The sequence below is a fragment of the Cololabis saira genome, chromosome 4, assembly GCF_033807715.1.
Source record: "Cololabis saira isolate AMF1-May2022 chromosome 4, fColSai1.1, whole genome shotgun sequence".
Classification (NCBI taxonomy): domain Eukaryota; kingdom Metazoa; phylum Chordata; class Actinopteri; order Beloniformes; family Belonidae; genus Cololabis; species Cololabis saira.
The window spans coordinates 25,355,766-25,371,362 of record NC_084590.1 but is presented as its reverse complement, the minus strand read 5'-3'; the positions used below and the strand labels follow the sequence as shown (position 1 = coordinate 25,371,362).

General features: G+C 44.5%; 38 non-coding genes across 38 annotated transcripts; all 38 read left to right on the top strand.

The window, feature by feature from the left end:
* Positions 1–314: 314 nt before the first annotated feature.
* Positions 315–388, top strand: trnan-guu (transfer RNA asparagine (anticodon GUU)). Its single transcript has one exon. It is a non-coding gene; the product is annotated as a tRNA-Asn (tRNA).
* Positions 389–708: 320 nt separating this feature from the next.
* trnan-guu (transfer RNA asparagine (anticodon GUU)) lies at positions 709–782 on the top strand. Its single transcript has one exon. It is a non-coding gene; the product is annotated as a tRNA-Asn (tRNA).
* A 320-nt stretch (positions 783–1,102) lies between these two features.
* Positions 1,103–1,176, top strand: trnan-guu (transfer RNA asparagine (anticodon GUU)). Its single transcript has one exon. It is a non-coding gene; the product is annotated as a tRNA-Asn (tRNA).
* A 326-nt stretch (positions 1,177–1,502) lies between these two features.
* On the top strand, positions 1,503–1,576 carry trnan-guu (transfer RNA asparagine (anticodon GUU)). The gene has a single exon. It is a non-coding gene; the product is annotated as a tRNA-Asn (tRNA).
* A 320-nt stretch (positions 1,577–1,896) lies between these two features.
* Positions 1,897–1,970, top strand: trnan-guu (transfer RNA asparagine (anticodon GUU)). The gene has a single exon. It is a non-coding gene; the product is annotated as a tRNA-Asn (tRNA).
* A 320-nt stretch (positions 1,971–2,290) lies between these two features.
* On the top strand, positions 2,291–2,364 carry trnan-guu (transfer RNA asparagine (anticodon GUU)). The gene has a single exon. It is a non-coding gene; the product is annotated as a tRNA-Asn (tRNA).
* Positions 2,365–2,684: 320 nt separating this feature from the next.
* On the top strand, positions 2,685–2,758 carry trnan-guu (transfer RNA asparagine (anticodon GUU)). Its single transcript has one exon. It is a non-coding gene; the product is annotated as a tRNA-Asn (tRNA).
* A 320-nt stretch (positions 2,759–3,078) lies between these two features.
* On the top strand, positions 3,079–3,152 carry trnan-guu (transfer RNA asparagine (anticodon GUU)). The gene has a single exon. It is a non-coding gene; the product is annotated as a tRNA-Asn (tRNA).
* Positions 3,153–3,472: 320 nt separating this feature from the next.
* On the top strand, positions 3,473–3,546 carry trnan-guu (transfer RNA asparagine (anticodon GUU)). Its single transcript has one exon. It is a non-coding gene; the product is annotated as a tRNA-Asn (tRNA).
* Positions 3,547–3,860: 314 nt separating this feature from the next.
* On the top strand, positions 3,861–3,934 carry trnan-guu (transfer RNA asparagine (anticodon GUU)). The gene has a single exon. It is a non-coding gene; the product is annotated as a tRNA-Asn (tRNA).
* Positions 3,935–4,254: 320 nt separating this feature from the next.
* On the top strand, positions 4,255–4,328 carry trnan-guu (transfer RNA asparagine (anticodon GUU)). Its single transcript has one exon. It is a non-coding gene; the product is annotated as a tRNA-Asn (tRNA).
* Positions 4,329–4,648: 320 nt separating this feature from the next.
* On the top strand, positions 4,649–4,722 carry trnan-guu (transfer RNA asparagine (anticodon GUU)). Its single transcript has one exon. It is a non-coding gene; the product is annotated as a tRNA-Asn (tRNA).
* A 320-nt stretch (positions 4,723–5,042) lies between these two features.
* trnan-guu (transfer RNA asparagine (anticodon GUU)) lies at positions 5,043–5,116 on the top strand. Its single transcript has one exon. It is a non-coding gene; the product is annotated as a tRNA-Asn (tRNA).
* A 326-nt stretch (positions 5,117–5,442) lies between these two features.
* Positions 5,443–5,516, top strand: trnan-guu (transfer RNA asparagine (anticodon GUU)). Its single transcript has one exon. It is a non-coding gene; the product is annotated as a tRNA-Asn (tRNA).
* Positions 5,517–5,838: 322 nt separating this feature from the next.
* Positions 5,839–5,912, top strand: trnan-guu (transfer RNA asparagine (anticodon GUU)). Its single transcript has one exon. It is a non-coding gene; the product is annotated as a tRNA-Asn (tRNA).
* Positions 5,913–6,234: 322 nt separating this feature from the next.
* Positions 6,235–6,308, top strand: trnan-guu (transfer RNA asparagine (anticodon GUU)). The gene has a single exon. It is a non-coding gene; the product is annotated as a tRNA-Asn (tRNA).
* Positions 6,309–6,628: 320 nt separating this feature from the next.
* trnan-guu (transfer RNA asparagine (anticodon GUU)) lies at positions 6,629–6,702 on the top strand. Its single transcript has one exon. It is a non-coding gene; the product is annotated as a tRNA-Asn (tRNA).
* Positions 6,703–7,022: 320 nt separating this feature from the next.
* Positions 7,023–7,096, top strand: trnan-guu (transfer RNA asparagine (anticodon GUU)). Its single transcript has one exon. It is a non-coding gene; the product is annotated as a tRNA-Asn (tRNA).
* A 320-nt stretch (positions 7,097–7,416) lies between these two features.
* On the top strand, positions 7,417–7,490 carry trnan-guu (transfer RNA asparagine (anticodon GUU)). Its single transcript has one exon. It is a non-coding gene; the product is annotated as a tRNA-Asn (tRNA).
* Positions 7,491–7,810: 320 nt separating this feature from the next.
* Positions 7,811–7,884, top strand: trnan-guu (transfer RNA asparagine (anticodon GUU)). The gene has a single exon. It is a non-coding gene; the product is annotated as a tRNA-Asn (tRNA).
* Positions 7,885–8,200: 316 nt separating this feature from the next.
* On the top strand, positions 8,201–8,274 carry trnan-guu (transfer RNA asparagine (anticodon GUU)). Its single transcript has one exon. It is a non-coding gene; the product is annotated as a tRNA-Asn (tRNA).
* Positions 8,275–8,594: 320 nt separating this feature from the next.
* trnan-guu (transfer RNA asparagine (anticodon GUU)) lies at positions 8,595–8,668 on the top strand. The gene has a single exon. It is a non-coding gene; the product is annotated as a tRNA-Asn (tRNA).
* A 320-nt stretch (positions 8,669–8,988) lies between these two features.
* trnan-guu (transfer RNA asparagine (anticodon GUU)) lies at positions 8,989–9,062 on the top strand. The gene has a single exon. It is a non-coding gene; the product is annotated as a tRNA-Asn (tRNA).
* A 320-nt stretch (positions 9,063–9,382) lies between these two features.
* trnan-guu (transfer RNA asparagine (anticodon GUU)) lies at positions 9,383–9,456 on the top strand. The gene has a single exon. It is a non-coding gene; the product is annotated as a tRNA-Asn (tRNA).
* A 320-nt stretch (positions 9,457–9,776) lies between these two features.
* Positions 9,777–9,850, top strand: trnan-guu (transfer RNA asparagine (anticodon GUU)). Its single transcript has one exon. It is a non-coding gene; the product is annotated as a tRNA-Asn (tRNA).
* A 320-nt stretch (positions 9,851–10,170) lies between these two features.
* trnan-guu (transfer RNA asparagine (anticodon GUU)) lies at positions 10,171–10,244 on the top strand. The gene has a single exon. It is a non-coding gene; the product is annotated as a tRNA-Asn (tRNA).
* Positions 10,245–10,564: 320 nt separating this feature from the next.
* On the top strand, positions 10,565–10,638 carry trnan-guu (transfer RNA asparagine (anticodon GUU)). Its single transcript has one exon. It is a non-coding gene; the product is annotated as a tRNA-Asn (tRNA).
* Positions 10,639–11,349: 711 nt separating this feature from the next.
* Positions 11,350–11,423, top strand: trnan-guu (transfer RNA asparagine (anticodon GUU)). The gene has a single exon. It is a non-coding gene; the product is annotated as a tRNA-Asn (tRNA).
* Positions 11,424–11,749: 326 nt separating this feature from the next.
* Positions 11,750–11,823, top strand: trnan-guu (transfer RNA asparagine (anticodon GUU)). Its single transcript has one exon. It is a non-coding gene; the product is annotated as a tRNA-Asn (tRNA).
* A 320-nt stretch (positions 11,824–12,143) lies between these two features.
* On the top strand, positions 12,144–12,217 carry trnan-guu (transfer RNA asparagine (anticodon GUU)). The gene has a single exon. It is a non-coding gene; the product is annotated as a tRNA-Asn (tRNA).
* A 320-nt stretch (positions 12,218–12,537) lies between these two features.
* On the top strand, positions 12,538–12,611 carry trnan-guu (transfer RNA asparagine (anticodon GUU)). Its single transcript has one exon. It is a non-coding gene; the product is annotated as a tRNA-Asn (tRNA).
* Positions 12,612–12,931: 320 nt separating this feature from the next.
* Positions 12,932–13,005, top strand: trnan-guu (transfer RNA asparagine (anticodon GUU)). Its single transcript has one exon. It is a non-coding gene; the product is annotated as a tRNA-Asn (tRNA).
* A 316-nt stretch (positions 13,006–13,321) lies between these two features.
* trnan-guu (transfer RNA asparagine (anticodon GUU)) lies at positions 13,322–13,395 on the top strand. Its single transcript has one exon. It is a non-coding gene; the product is annotated as a tRNA-Asn (tRNA).
* A 320-nt stretch (positions 13,396–13,715) lies between these two features.
* Positions 13,716–13,789, top strand: trnan-guu (transfer RNA asparagine (anticodon GUU)). The gene has a single exon. It is a non-coding gene; the product is annotated as a tRNA-Asn (tRNA).
* Positions 13,790–14,115: 326 nt separating this feature from the next.
* Positions 14,116–14,189, top strand: trnan-guu (transfer RNA asparagine (anticodon GUU)). Its single transcript has one exon. It is a non-coding gene; the product is annotated as a tRNA-Asn (tRNA).
* Positions 14,190–14,511: 322 nt separating this feature from the next.
* On the top strand, positions 14,512–14,585 carry trnan-guu (transfer RNA asparagine (anticodon GUU)). The gene has a single exon. It is a non-coding gene; the product is annotated as a tRNA-Asn (tRNA).
* Positions 14,586–14,907: 322 nt separating this feature from the next.
* trnan-guu (transfer RNA asparagine (anticodon GUU)) lies at positions 14,908–14,981 on the top strand. Its single transcript has one exon. It is a non-coding gene; the product is annotated as a tRNA-Asn (tRNA).
* Positions 14,982–15,301: 320 nt separating this feature from the next.
* trnan-guu (transfer RNA asparagine (anticodon GUU)) lies at positions 15,302–15,375 on the top strand. Its single transcript has one exon. It is a non-coding gene; the product is annotated as a tRNA-Asn (tRNA).
* Positions 15,376–15,597: the final 222 nt, after the last annotated feature.

Here is a 15,597-nt window from a genome sequence, read left to right as displayed (position 1 = left end):
GATTAGGGCCTTTGTCAAGCTTGATACTAGGCTATCAGATATTGTCCTTTTTTGCCAAATGTACACAGGAATTTAACCTGGTAAAAAAAGCACCACTGTACATTCACACCTCCACAAACAATTCAAATCGACAGCAAAAAGTCAATAATCCAGAGAATTAGATTATTTTTAAAGTGCTCCAACTCTTTGTACGGAAATGCGTACTGACACCTGAAGTTGCTGTAATTTGTAAACGGTCACTAAACGAATGTGAAGGAAAGTACGGGTGGAGTTACATGTAGGGCCACGCCCACCCAAGAGCATGGCAGGCCTCTGTCTCTGTGGCGCAATTGGTTAGCGCGTTCGGCTGTTAACCGAAAGGATGGTGGTTCAAGCCCACCCAGGGACGTGCCTTGAGTAGGGCCTTTGTCAAGCTTGATACTAGGCTATCAGATATTGTCCTTTTTTGCCAAATGTACACAGGAATTTAACCTGGTAAAAACAGCACCACTGTACATTCACACCTCCACAAACAATTCAAATCGACAGCAAAAAGTCAATAATCCAGAGAATTAGATTATTTTTAAAGTGCTCCAACTCTTTGTACGGAAATGCGTACTGACACCTGAAGTTGCTGTAATTTGTAAACGGTCACCAAACGAATGTGAAGGAAAGTAGGGGCGGAGTTACATGTACGGCCACGCCCACCCAAGAGCATGGCAGGCCTCTGTCTCTGTGGCGCAATTGGTTAGCGCGTTCGGCTGTTAACCGAAAGGATGGTGGTTCAAGCCCACCCAGGGACGTGCATTGATTTGGACCTTTGTCAAGCTTGATACTAGGCTATCAGATATTGTCCTTTTTCGCCAAATGTACACAGGAATTTGACCTGGTAAAAAAAGCACCACTGTGCATTCACACCTCCACAAACAATTCAAATCAACAGCACAAAGTCAATAATTCAGAGAATTAGATTATTTTTAAAGTGCTCCAACTCTTTGTACGGAAATGCGTTCTGACACCTGAAGTTGCTGTAATTTGTAAACGGTCACCAAACGAATGTGAAGGAAAGTACGGGTGGAGTTACATGTACGGCCACGCCCACCCAATAGCATGGCAGGCCTCTGTATCTGTGGCGCAATTGGTTAGCGTGTTCGGCTGTTAACCGAAAGGATGGTGGTTCAAGACCACCCAGGGACGTGCATTGATTAGGGCCTTTGTCATGCTTAATAACAACACAAGGCTATCAGATATTGCCCTTTTTTGCCAAATGTACACAGGAATTTAACCTGGTAAAAACAGCACCACTGTACATTCACAACTCCACAAACAATTCAAATCGACAGCACAAAGTCAATAATTCAGAGAATTAGATTATTTTTAAAATGCTCCAACTCTTTGTACGGAAATGCGTACTGACACCTGAAGTTGCTGTAATTTGTAAACGGTCACCAAACGAATGTGAATGAAAGTAGGGGCGGAGTTACATGTACGGCCACGCCCACCCAAGAGCATGGCAGGCATCTGTCTCTGTGGCGCAATTGGTTAGCGCGTTCGGCTGTTAACCGAAAGGATGGTGGTTCAAGCCCACCCAGGGACGTGCATCGATTTGGACCTTTGTCAAGCTTGGTACTAGGCTATCAGATATTGTCCTTTTTTGCCAAATGTACACAGGAATTTAACCTGGTAAAAACAGCACCACTGTGCATTCACACCTCCACAAACAATTCAAATCGACAGCAAAAAGTCAATAATCCAGAGAATTAGATTATTTTTAAAGTGCTCCAACTCTTTGTACGGAAATGCGTACTGACACCTGAAGTTGCTGTAATTTGTAAACGGTCACCAAACGAATGTGAAGGAAAGTAGGGGCGGAGTTACATGTACGGCCACGCCCACCCAAGAGCATGGCAGGCCTCTGTCTCTGTGGCGCAATTGGTTAGCGCGTTCGGCTGTTAACCGAAAGGATGGTGGTTCAAGCCCACCCAGGGACATGCATTGATTTGGACCTTTGTCAAGCTTGATACTAGGCTATCAGATATTGTCCTTTTTTGCCAAATGTACACAGGAATTTAACCTGGTAAAAACAGCACCACTGTGCATTCACACCTCCACAAACAATTCAAATCAACAGCACAAAGTCAATAATTCAGAGAATTAGATTATTTTTAAAGTGCTCCAACTCTTTGTACGGAAATGCGTACTGACACCGGAAGTTGCTGTAATTTGTAAACGGTCACCAAAAGAATGTGAAGGAAAGTACGGGTGGAGTTACATGTACGGCCACGCCCACCCGAAAGCATGGCAGGCCTCTGTCTCTGTGGCGCAATTGGTTAGCGCGTTCGGCTGTTAACCGAAAGGATGGTGGTTCAAGCCCACCCAGGGACGTGCATTGATTTGGACCTTTGTCAAGCTTGATACTAGGCTATCAGATATTGTCCTTTTTTGCCAAATGTACACAGGAATTTAACCTGGTAAAAACAGCACCACTGTGCATTCACACCTCCACAAACAATTCAAATCAACAGCACAAAGTCAATAATTCAGAGAATTAGATTATTTTTAAAGTGCTCCAACTCTTTGTACGGAAATGCGTACTGACACCTGAAGTTGCTGTAATTTGTAAACGGTCACCAAAAGAATGTGAAGGAAAGTACGGGTGGAGTTACATGTACGGCCACGCCCACCCAAGAGCATGGCAGGCCTCTGTCTCTGTGGCGCAATTGGTTAGCGCGTTCGGCTGTTAACCGAAAGGATGGTGGTTCAAGCCCACCCAGGGACGTGCATTGATTTGGACCTTTGTCAAGCTTGATACTAGGCTATCAGATATTGTCCTTTTTTGCCAAATGTACACAGGAATTTAACCTGGTAAAAACAGCACCACTGTGCATTCACACCTCCACAAACAATTCAAATCAACAGCACAAAGTCAATAATTCAGAGAATTAGATTATTTTTAAAGTGCTCCAACTCTTTGTACGGAAATGCGTACTGACACCTGAAGTTGCTGTAATTAGTAAACGGTCACCAAACGAATGTGAAGGAAAGTACGGGTGGAGTTACATGTACGGCCACGCCCACCCGAAAGGATGGCAGGCCTCTGTCTCTGTGGCGCAATTGGTTAGCGCGTTCGGCTGTTAACCGAAAGGATGGTGGTTCAAGCACACCCAGGGACGTGCATTGATTAGGGCCTTTGTCAAGCTTGATACTAGGCTATCAGATATTGTCCTTTTTTGCCAAATGTACACAGGAATTTAACCTGGTAAAAAAAGCACCACTGTACATTCACACCTCCACAAACAATTCAAATCGACAGCAAAAAGTCAATAATCCAGAGAATTAGATTATTTTTAAAGTGCTCCAACTCTTTGTACGGAAATGCGTACTGACACCTGAAGTTGCTGTAATTTGTAAACGGTCACCAAACGAATGTGAAGGAAAGTACGGGTGGAGTTACATGTACGGCCACGCCCACCCGAAAGCATGGCAGGCCTCTGTCTCTGTGGCGCAATTGGTTAGCGCGTTCGGCTGTTAACCGAAAGGATGGTGGTTCAAGCCCACCCAGGGACGTACATTGATTTGGACCTTTGTCAAGCTTGATACTAGGCTATCAGATATTGTCCTTTTTTGCCAAATGTACACAGGAATTTAACCTGGTAAAAACAGCACCACTGTACATTCACACCTCCACAAACAATTCAAATCGACAGCAAAAAGTCAATAATCCAGAGAATTAGATTATTTTTAAAGTGCTCCAACTCTTTGTACGGAAATGCGTACTGACACCTGAAGTTGCTGTAATTTGTAAACGGTCACCAAACGAATGTGAAGGAAAGTAGGGGCGGAGTTACATGTACGGCCACCCAAGAGCATGGCAGGCCTCTGTCTCTGTGGCGCAATTGGTTAGCGCGTTCGGCTGTTATCCGAAAGGATGGTGGTTCAAGCACACCCAGGGACGTGCATTGATTAGGGCCTTTGTCAAGCTTGATACTAGGCTATCAGATATTGTCCTTTTTTGCCAAATGTACACAGGAATTTAACCTGGTAAAAAAAGCACCACTGTACATTCACACCTCCACAAACAATTCAAATCGACAGCAAAAAGTCAATAATCCAGAGAATTAGATTATTTTTAAAGTGCTCCAACTCTTTGTACGGAAATGCGTACTGACACCTGAAGTTGCTGTAATTTGTAAACGGTCACCAAACGAATGTGAAGGAAAGTACGGGTGGAGTTACATGTACGGCCACGCCCACCCGAAAGCATGGCAGGCCTCTGTCTCTGTGGCGCAATTGGTTAGCGCGTTCGGCTGTTAACCGAAAGGATGGTGGTTCAAGCCCACCCAGGGACGTACATTGATTTGGACCTTTGTCAAGCTTGATACTAGGCTATCAGATATTGTCCTTTTTTGCCAAATGTACACAGGAATTTAACCTGGTAAAAACAGCACCACTGTACATTCACACCTCCACAAACAATTCAAATCGACAGCAAAAAGTCAATAATCCAGAGAATTAGATTATTTTTAAAGTGCTCCAACTCTTTGTACGGAAATGCGTACTGACACCTGAAGTTGCTGTAATTTGTAAACGGTCACCAAACGAATGTGAAGGAAAGTAGGGGCGGAGTTACATGTACGGCCACGCCCACCCAAGAGCATGGCAGGCCTCTGTCTCTGTGGCGCAATTGGTTAGCGCGTTCGGCTGTTAACCGAAAGGATGGTGGTTCAAGCCCACCCAGGGACGTGCATTGATTTGGACCTTTGTCAAGCTTGATACTAGGCTATCAGATATTGTCCTTTTTCGCCAAATGTACACAGGAATTTGACCTGGTAAAAAAAGCACCACTGTGCATTCACACCTCCACAAACAATTCAAATCAACAGCACAAAGTCAATAATTCAGAGAATTAGATTATTTTTAAAGTGCTCCAACTCTTTGTACGGAAATGCGTACTGACACCTGAAGTTGCTGTAATTTGTAAACGGTCACCAAACGAATGTGAAGGAAAGTACTGGTGGAGTTACATGTACGGCCACGCCCACCCAATAGCATGGCAGGCCTCTGTATCTGTGGCGCAATTGGTTAGCGCGTTCGGCTGTTAACCGAAAGGATGGTGGTTCAAGACCACCCAGGGACGTGCATTGATTAGGGCCTTTGTCATGCTTAATAACAACACTAGGCTATCAGATATTGCCCTTTTTTGCCAAATGTACACAGGAATTTAACCTGGTAAAAACAGCACCACTGTACATTCACAACTCCACAAACAATTGAAATCGACAGCACAAAGTCAATAATTCAGAGAATTAGATTATTTTTAAAATGCTCCAACTCTTTGTACGGAAATGCGTACTGACACCTGAAGTTGCTGTAATTTGTAAACGGTCACCAAACGAATGTGAAGGAAAGTAGGGGCGGAGTTACATGTACGGCCACGCCCACCCACGAGCATGGCAGGCCTCTGTCTCTGTGGCGCAATTGGTTAGCGCGTTCGGCTGTTAACCGAAAGGATGGTGGTTCAAGCCCACCCAGGGACGTGCATGGATTTGGACCTTTGTCAAGCTTGATACTACATTATCAGATATTGTCCTTTTTTTCGCCAAATGTACACAGGAATTTAACATGGTAAAAACAGCACCACTGTGCATTCACACCTCCACAAACAATTCAAATCAACAGCACAAAGTAAATAATTCAGAGAATTAGATTATTTTTAAAGTGCTCCAACTCTTTGTACGGAAATGCGTACTGACACCTGAAGTTGCTGTAATTTGTAAACGGTCACTAAACGAATGTGAAGGAAAGTAAGGGCGGAGTTACATGTACGGCCACGCCCACCCAAGAGCATGGCAGGCCTCTGTCTCTGTGGCGCAATTGGTTAGCGCGTTCGGCTGTTAACCGAAAGGATGGTGGTTCAAGCCCACCCAGGGACGTGCCTTGAGTAGGGCCTTTGTCAAGCTTAATAACAACACTAGGCTATCAGATATTGCCCTTTTTTGCCAAATGTACAGAGGAATTTAACCTGGTAAAAACAGCACCACTGTGCACACCTCTACAATCAATTCAAATCGACAGCACAAAGTCAATAATTCAGAGAATTAGATTATTTTTAAAATGCTCCAACTCTTTGTACGGAAATGCGTACTGACACTTGAAGTTGCTGTAATTTGTAAACGGTCACCAAACGAATGTGAAGGAAAGTAGGGGCGGAGTTACATGTACGGCCACGCCCACCCAAGAGCATGGCAGGCATCTGTCTCTGTGGCGCAATTGGTTAGCGCGTTCGGCTGTTAACCGAAAGGATGGTGGTTCAAGCCCACCCAGGGACGTGCATCGATTTGGACCTTTGTCAAGCTTGGTACTAGGCTATCAGATATTGTCCTTTTTTGCCAAATGTACACAGGAATTTAACCTGGTAAAAACAGCACCACTGTGCATTCAAACCTCCACAAACAATTCAAATCAACAGCACAAAGTCAATAATTCAGAGAATTAGATTATTTTTAAAGTGCTCCAACTCTTTGTACGGAAATGCGTACTGACACCTGAAGTTGCTGTAATTTGTAAACGGTCACCAAACGAATGTGAAGGAAAGTAGGGGCGGAGTTACATGTACGGCCACGCCCACCCAAGAGCATGGCAGGCATCTGTCTCTGTGGCGCCATTGGTTAGCGCGTTCGGCTGTTAACCGAAAGGATGGTGGTTCAAGCCCACCCAGGGACGTGCATCGATTTGGACCTTTGTCAAGCTTGGTACTAGGCTATCAGATATTGTCCTTTTTTGCCAAATGTACACAGGAATTTAACCTGGTAAAAACAGCACCACTGTGCATTCACACCTCCACAAACAATTCAAATCAACAGCACAAAGTCAATAATTCAGAGAATTAGATTATTTTTAAAGTGCTCCAACTCTTTGTACGGAAATGCGTACTGACACCTGAAGTTGCTGTAATTTGTAAACGGTCACCAAACGAATGTGAAGGAAAGTAGGGGCGGAGTTACATGTATGGCCACGCCCACCCAAGAGCATGGCAGGCCTCTGTCTCTGTGGCGCAATTGGTTAGCGCGTTCGGCTGTTAACCGAAAGGATGGTGGTTCAAGCCCACCCAGGGACGTGCATTGATTTGGACCTTTGTCAAGCTTGATACTAGGCTGTCAGATATTGTCCTTTTTCGCCAAATGTACACAGGAATTTGACCTGGTAAAAAAAGCACCACTGTGCATTCACACCTCCACAAACAATTCAAATCAACAGCACAAAGTCAATAATTCAGAGAATTAGATTATTTTTAAAGTGCTCCAACTCTTTGTACGGAAATGCGTTCTGACACCTGAAGTTGCTGTAATTTGTAAACGGTCACCAAACGAATGTGAAGGAAAGTACGGGTGGAGTTACATGTACGGCCACGCCCACCCAATAGCATGGCAGGCCTCTGTATCTGTGGCGCAATTGGTTAGCGCGTTCGGCTGTTAACCGAAAGGATGGTGGTTCAAGCCCACCCAGGGACGTGCATTGATTAGGGCCTTTGTCAAGCTTGATACTAGGCTATCAGATATTGTCCTTTTTTGCCAAATGTACACAGGAATTTAACCTGGTAAAAACAGCACCACTGTGCATTCACACCTCCACAAACAATTCAAATCAACAGCACAAAGTCAATAATTCAGAGAATTAGATTATTTTTAAAGTGCTCCAACTCTTTGTACGGAAATGCGTACTGACACCTGAAGTTGCTGTAATTTGTAAACGGTCACCAAACGAATGTGAAGGAAAGTAGGGGCGGAGTTACATGTATGGCCACGCCCACCCAAGAGCATGGCAGGCCTATGTCTCTGTGGCGCAATTGGTTAGCGCGTTCGGCTGTTAACCGAAAGGATGGTGGTTCAAGCCCACCCAGGGACGTGCATTGATTTGGACCTTTGTCAAGCTTGATACTAGGCTATCAGATATTGTCCTTTTTTGCCAAATGTACACAGGAATTTAACCTGGTAAAAACAGCACCACTGTGCACACCTCTACAATCAATTCAAATCGACAGCACAAAGTCAATAATTCAGAGAATTAGATTATTTTTTAAATGCTCCAACTCTTTGTACGGAAATGCGTACTGACACTTGAAGTTGCTGTAATTTGTAAACGGTCACCAAACGAATGTGAAGGAAAGTAGGGGCGGAGTTACATGTACGGCCACGCCCACCCAAGAGCATGGCAGGCCTCTGTCTCTGTGGCGCAATTGGTTAGCGCGTTCGGCTGTTAACCGAAAGGATGGTGGTTCAAGCCCACCCAGGGACGTGCATTGATTTGGACCTTTGTCAAGCTTGATACTAGGCTATCAGATATTGTCCTTTTTTGCCAAATGTACACAGGAATTTAACCTGGTAAAAACAGCACCACTGTACATTCACACCTCCACAAACAATTCAAATGGACAGCAAAAAGTCAATAATTCAGAGAATTAGATTATTTTTAAAGTGCTCCAACTCTTTGTACGGAAATGCGTACTGACACCTGAAGTTGCTGTAATTTGTAAACGGTCACTAAACCAATGTGAAGGAAAGTAAGGGCGGAGTTACATGTACGGCCACGCCCACCCAAGAGCATGGCAGGCCTCTGTCTCTGTGGCGCAATTGGTTAGCGCGTTCGGCTGTTAACCGAAAGGATGGTGGTTCAAGCCCACCCAGGGACGTGCATTGATTTGGACCTTTGTCAAGCTTGATACTAGGCTATCAGATATTGTCCTTTTTTGCCAAATGTACACAGGAATTTAACCTGGTAAAAACAGCACCACTGTGCATTCACACCTCCACAAACAATTCAAATCAACAGCACAAAGTCAATAATTCAGAGAATTAGATTATTTTTAAAGTGCTCCAACTCTTTGTACGGAAATGCGTACTGACACCTGAAGTTGCTGTAATTAGTAAACGGTCACCAAACGAATGTGAAGGAAAGTACGGGTGGAGTTACATGTACGGCCACGCCCACCCGAAAGGATGGCAGGCCTCTGTCTCTGTGGCGCAATTGGTTAGCGCGTTCGGCTGTTAACCGAAAGGATGGTGGTTCAAGCACACCCAGGGACGTGCATTGATTAGGGCCTTTGTCAAGCTTGATACTAGGCTATCAGATATTGTCCTTTTTTGCCAAATGTACACAGGAATTTAACCTGGTAAAAACAGCACCAGTGTACATTCACACCTCCACAAACAATTCAAATCGACAGCAAAAAGTCAATAATCCAGAGAATTAGATTATTTTTAAAGTGCTCCAACTCTTTGTACGGAAATGCGTACTGACACCTGAAGTTGCTGTAATTTGTAAACGGTCACCAAACGAATGTGAAGGAAAGTACGGGTGGAGTTACATGTACGGCCACGCCCACCCAAAAGCATGGCAGGCCTCTGTCTCTGTGGCGCAATTGGTTAGCGCGTTCGGCTGTTAACCGAAAGGATGGTGGTTCAAGCCCACCCAGGGACGTGCATTGATTTGGACCTTTGTCAAGCTTGATACTAGGCTATCAGATATTGTCCTTTTTTGCCAAATGTACACAGGAATTTAACCTGGTAAAAACAGCACCACTGTACATTCACACCTCCACAAACAATTCAAATCGACAGCAAAAAGTCAATAATCCAGAGAATTAGATTATTTTTAAAGTGCTCCAACTCTTTGTACGGAAATGCGTACTGACACTTGAAGTTGCTGTAATTTGTAAACGGTCACCAAACGAATGTGAAGGAAAGTAGGGGCGGAGTTACATGTACGGCCACGCCCACCCAAGAGCATGGCAGGCATCTGTCTCTGTGGCGCAATTGGTTAGCGCGTTCGGCTGTTAACCGAAAGGATGGTGGTTCAAGCCCACCCAGGGACGTGCATCGATTTGGACCTTTGTCAAGCTTGGTACTAGGCTATCAGATATTGTCCTTTTTTGCCAAATGTACACAGGAATTTAACCTGGTAAAAACAGCACCACTGTGCATTCACACCTCCACAAACAATTCAAATCAACAGCACAAAGTCAATAATTCAGAGAATTAGATTATTTTTAAAGTGCTCCAACTCTTTGTACGGAAATGCGTACTGACACCTGAAGTTGCTGTAATTTGTAAACGGTCACCAAACGAATGTGAAGGAAAGTAGGGGCGGAGTTACATGTATGGCCACGCCCACCCAAGAGCATGGCAGGCCTCTGTCTCTGTGGCGCAATTGGTTAGCGCGTTCGGCTGTTAACCGAAAGGATGGTGGTTCAAGCCCACCCAGGGACGTGCATTGATTTGGACCTTTGTCAAGCTTGATACTAGGCTATCAGATATTGTCCTTTTTTGCCAAATGTACACAGGAATTTAACCTGGTAAAAACAGCACCACTGTGCATTCACACCTCCCCAAACAATTCAAATCAACAGCACAAAGTCAATAATTCAGAGAATTAGATTATTTTTAAAGTGCTCCAACTCTTTGTACGGAAATGCGTACTGACACCGGAAGTTGCTGTAATTTGTAAACGGTCACCAAAAGAATGTGAAGGAAAGTACGGGTGGAGTTACATGTACGGCCACGCCCACCCGAAAGCATGGCAGGCCTCTGTCTCTGTGGCACAATTGGTTAGCGCGTTCGGCTGTTAACCGAAAGGATGGTGGTTCAAGCCCACCCAGGGACGTGCATTGATTTGGACCTTTGTCAAGCTTGATACTAGGCTATCAGATATTGTCCTTTTTTGCCAAATGTACACAGGAATTTAACCTGGTAAAAACAGCACCACTGTGCATTCACACCTCCACAAACAATTCAAATCAACAGCACAAAGTCAATAATTCAGAGAATTAGATTATTTTTAAAGTGCTCCAACTCTTTGTACGGAAATGCGTACTGACACCTGAAGTTGCTGTAATTTGTAAACGGTCACCAAACGAATGTGAAGGAAAGTAGGGGCGGAGTTACATGTATGGCCACGCCCACCCAAGAGCATGGCAGGCCTCTGCCTCTGTGGCGCAATTGGTTAGCGCGTTCGGCTGTTAACCGAAAGGATGGTGGTTCAAGCCCACGGGACGTGCATTGATTTGGACCTTTGTCAAGCTTGATACTAGGCTATCAGATATTGTCCTTTTTTGTCAAATGTACACAGGAATTTAACCTGGTAAAAACAGCACCACTGTACATTCACACCTCCACAAACAATTCAAATCGACAGCAAAAAGTCAATAATCCAGAGAATTAGATTATTTTTAAAGTGCTCCAACTCTTTGTACGGAAATGCGTACTGACACCTGAAGTTGCTGTAATTTGTAAACGGTCACTAAACGAATGTGAAGGAAAGTAAGGGCGGAGTTACATGTAGGGCCACGCCCACCCAAGAGCATGGCAGGCCTCTGTCTCTGTGGCGCAATTGGTTAGCGCGTTCGGCTGTTAACCGAAAGGATGGTGGTTCAAGCCCACCCAGGGACGTGCCTTGAGTAGGGCCTTTGTCAAGCTTAATAACAACACTAGGCTATCAGATATTGCCCTTTTTTGCCAAATGTACAGAGGAATTTAACCTGGTAAAAACAGCACCACTGTACATTCACAACTCCACAAACAATTCAAATCGACAGCACAAAGTCAATAATTCAGAGAATTAGATTATTTTTAAAATGCTCCAACTCTTTGTACGGAAATGCGTACTGACACCTGAAGTTGCTGTAATTTGTAAACGGTCACCAAACGAATGTGAATGAAAGTAGGGGCGGAGTTACATGTACGGCCACGCCCACCCAAGAGCATGGCAGGCATCTGTCTCTGTGGCGCCATTGGTTAGCGCGTTCGGCTGTTAACCGAAAGGATGGTGGTTCAAGCCCACCCAGGGACGTGCATCGATTTGGACCTTTGTCAAGCTTGGTACTAGGCTATCAGATATTGTCCTTTTTTGCCAAATGTACACAGGAATTTAACCTGGTAAAAACAGCACCACTGTGCATTCACACCTCCACAAACAATTCAAATCAACAGCACAAAGTCAATAATTCAGAGAATTAGATTATTTTTAAAGTGCTCCAACTCTTTGTACGGAAATGCGTACTGACACCTGAAGTTGCTGTAATTTGTAAACGGTCACCAAACGAATGTGAAGGAAAGTAGGGGCGGAGTTACATGTATGGCCACGCCCACCCAAGAGCATGGCAGGCCTCTGTCTCTGTGGCGCAATTGGTTAGCGCGTTCGGCTGTTAACCGAAAGGATGGTGGTTCAAGCCCACCCAGGGACGTGCATTGATTTGGACCTTTGTCAAGCTTGATACTAGGCTATCAGATATTGTCCTTTTTTGCCAAATGTACACAGGAATTTAACCTGGTAAAAACAGCACCACTGTGCATTCACACCTCCACAAACAATTCAAATCAACAGCACAAAGTCAATAATTCAGAGAATTAGATTATTTTTAAAGTGCTCCAACTCTTTGTACGGAAATGCGTACTGACACCGGAAGTTGCTGTAATTTGTAAACGGTCACCAAAAGAATGTGAAGGAAAGTACGGGTGGAGTTACATGTACGGCCACGCCCACCCGAAAGCATGGCAGGCCTCTGTCTCTGTGGCGCAATTGGTTAGCGCGTTCGGCTGTTAACCGAAAGGATGGTGGTTCAAGCCCACCCAGGGACGTGCATTGATTTGGACCTTTGTCAAGCTTGATACTAGGCTATCAGATATTGTCCTTTTTTGCCAAATGTACACAGGAATTTAACCTGGTAAAAACAGCACCACTGTGCATTCACACCTCCACAAACAATTCAAATCAACAGCACAAAGTCAATAATTCAGAGAATTAGATTATTTTTAAAGTGCTCCAACTCTTTGTACGGAAATGCGTACTGACACCTGAAGTTGCTGTAATTAGTAAACGGTCACCAAACGAATGTGAAGGAAAGTACGGGTGGAGTTACATGTACGGCCACGCCCACCCGAAAGGATGGCAGGCCTCTGTCTCTGTGGCGCAATTGGTTAGCGCGTTCGGCTGTTAACCGAAAGGATGGTGGTTCAAGCACACCCAGGGACGTGCATTGATTAGGGCCTTTGTCAAGCTTGATACTAGGCTATCAGATATTGTCCTTTTTTGCCAAATGTACACAGGAATTTAACCTGGTAAAAACAGCACCACTGTGCACACCTCTACAATCAATTCAAATCGACAGCAAAAAGTCAATAATCCAGAGAATTAGATTATTTTTAAAGTGCTCCAACTCTTTGTACGGAAATGCGTACTGACACCTGAAGTTGCTGTAATTTGTAAACGGTCACCAAACGAATGTGAAGGAAAGTAGGGGCGGAGTTACATGTACGGCCACGCCCACCCAAGAGCATGGCAGGCCTCTGTCTCTGTGGCGCAATTGGTTAGCGCGTTCGGCTGTTAACCGAAAGGATGGTGGTTCAAGCCCACCCAGGGACGTGCATTGATTTGGACCTTTGTCAAGCTTGATACTAGGCTATCAGATATTGTCCTTTTTCGCCAAATGTACACAGGAATTTGACCTGGTAAAAAAAGCACCACTGTGCATTCACACCTCCACAAACAATTCAAATCAACAGCACAAAGTCAATAATTCAGAGAATTAGATTATTTTTAAAGTGCTCCAACTCTTTGTACGGAAATGCGTACTGACACCTGAAGTTGCTGTAATTTGTAAACGGTCACCAAACGAATGTGAAGGAAAGTACGGGTGGAGTTACATGTACGGCCACGCCCACCCAATAGCATGGCAGGCCTCTGTATCTGTGGCGCAATTGGTTAGCGCGTTCGGCTGTTAACCGAAAGGATGGTAGTTCAAGACCGCCCAGGGACGTGCATTGATTAGGGCCTTTGTCATGCTTAATAACAACACTAGGCTATCAGATATTGCCCTTTTTTGCCAAATGTACACAGGAATTTAACCTGGTAAAAACAGCACCACTGTACATTCACAACTCCACAAACAATTCAAATCGACAGCACAAAGTCAATAATTCAGAGAATTAGATTATTTTTAAAATGCTCCAACTCTTTGTACGGAAATGCGTACTGACACCTGAAGTTGCTGTAATTTGTAAACGGTCACCAAACGAATGTGAAGGAAAGTAGGGGCGGAGTTACATGTACGGCCACGCCCACCCAAGAGCATGGCAGGCCTCTGTCTCTGTGGCGCAATTGGTTAGCGCGTTCGGCTGTTAACCGAAAGGATGGTGGTTCAAGCCCACCCAGGGACGTGCATGGATTTGGACCTTTGTCAAGCTTGATACTACATTATCAGATATTGTCCTTTTTTTCGCCAAATGTACACAGGAATTTAACATGGTAAAAACAGCACCACTGTGCATTCACACCTCCACAAACAATTCAAATCAACAGCACAAAGTAAATAATTCAGAGAATTAGATTATTTTTAAAGTGCTCCAACTCTTTGTACGGAAATGCGTACTGACACCTGAAGTTGCTGTAATTTGTAAACGGTCACTAAACGAATGTGAAGGAAAGTAAGGGCGGAGTTACATGTACGGCCACGCCCACCCAAGAGCATGGCAGGCCTCTGTCTCTGTGGCGCAATTGGTTAGCGCGTTCGGCTGTTAACCGAAAGGATGGTGGTTCAAGCCCACCCAGGGACGTGCCTTGAGTAGGGCCTTTGTCAAGCTTAATAACAACACTAGGCTATCAGATATTGCCCTTTTTTGCCAAATGTACAGAGGAATTTAACCTGGTAAAAACAGCACCACTGTGCACACCTCTAGAATCAATTCAAATCGACAGCACAAAGTCAATAATTCAGAGAATTAGATTATTTTTAAAATGCTCCAACTCTTTGTACGGAAATGCGTACTGACACTTGAAGTTGCTGTAATTTGTAAACGGTCACCAAACGAATGTGAAGGAAAGTAGGGGCGGAGTTACATGTACGGCCACGCCCACCCAAGAGCATGGCAGGCATCTGTCTCTGTGGCGCAATTGGTTAGCGCGTTCGGCTGTTAACCGAAAGGATGGTGGTTCAAGCCCACCCAGGGACGTGCATCGATTTGGACCTTTGTCAAGCTTGGTACTAGGCTATCAGATATTGTCCTTTTTTGCCAAATGTACACAGGAATTTAACCTGGTAAAAACAGCACCACTGTGCATTCACACCTCCACAAACAATTCAAATCAACAGCACAAAGTCAATAATTCAGAGAATTAGATTATTTTTAAAGTGCTCCAACTCTTTGTACGGAAATGCGTACTGACACCTGAAGTTGCTGTAATTTGTAAACGGTCACCAAACGAATGTGAAGGAAAGTAGGGGCGGAGTTACATGTATGGCCACGCCCACCCAAGAGCATGGCAGGCCTCTGTCTCTGTGGTGCAATTGGTTAGCGCGTTCGGCTGTTAACCGAAAGGATGGTGGTTCAAGCCCACCCAGGGACGTGCATTGATTTGGACCTTTGTCAAGCTTGATACTAGGCTATCAGATATTGCCCTTTTTTGCCGAATGTACACAGGAATTTAACCTGGTAAAAACAGCACCACTGTACATTCACACCTCCACAAACAATTCAAATCGACAGCAAAAAGTCAATAATCCAGAGAATTAGATTATTTTTAAAGTGCTCCAACTCTTTGTACGGAAATGCGTACTGACACCTGAAG